Below are 921 nucleotides of genomic sequence, written 5' to 3'. Positions count from 1 at the left end.
AAAAAAAAAAAAAAAAAAAAAAAAAGAAGTGTGTTTTGTTTCCAGTTATTTGGGGATTGACTTAGCAGATATCTTTCTATGTTCATTTCTAATTGAAATTTCACGGGGTCAGAGAACATACTCTGTGTGACTTGAATTATTTTATATTTATGGAGACTTGTTTCATGGCCCGCAATATGCTCTGCCTTGGTAGATGTTCTATCTGCCCTTGAAAACAATGATCTTCCCTTGTGGTTGGAGCAGTGTTTTTCTTACACCATTAGGTCAAGTGGGCTGTGTTCAAGTCTTCGATATCCTTACTACTTTATTTATTCTATCACTTATTGAGAGAGGGATGTTGTCTTTTGGTTTTGCTACTGTTTTGAGGGGGACCCCCAAAACTCTGAAATTATCTTTCGGACGGGCTTTCCCCTACGTGTTCTAGGAACCCATCAGCATCAGTGTACCAGCGGGCGTTGTTGTGAGAGGCTACGTTTGGCTTCTGTGAATTTTTTTTGGAGATTCCTTTGCTGCGTTTGCCCGTTTCATGCTGAGTGATTTGCAAGGGCACCTGCCCTCACTGCCTGAGCCTTCAGCAGTTTTTTGGCCAGAAACAACGTGACCTCCACTCCCTACTCTCCCTATTCAGCGGTTCTCACCCCAGGCGACTTTTTTGTTTGTTTGTTTCTCCCGAAGAGTTTTGCCACTGTGGAAGAGGTGAGACAAGAAACTGCAGAAGCAGTAAAAGGCATCAAAATCAACAAGCTCAAGTACCATTTTGAGCAGCGGAAAGAACACCTTGATAGGTGTATTGTATCAAATGGAGAGTACTTTGAAGATGACTGAAGTTTAAACATGCAAGAATAAATATGTTAATACTATAAGAGCCGGGCTCAGTGGCTCAGCCTGTCATCCCGCGCCTTTGGGAGGCTGAGGTGAGTG

This window comes from Carlito syrichta, unplaced genomic scaffold, assembly GCF_000164805.1.
Source record: "Carlito syrichta isolate Samal-C Ts95f unplaced genomic scaffold, Tarsius_syrichta-2.0.1 Scaffold308976, whole genome shotgun sequence".
In the NCBI taxonomy this organism is placed as follows: domain Eukaryota; kingdom Metazoa; phylum Chordata; class Mammalia; order Primates; family Tarsiidae; genus Carlito; species Carlito syrichta.
This window is presented reverse-complemented; position numbering follows the sequence as displayed.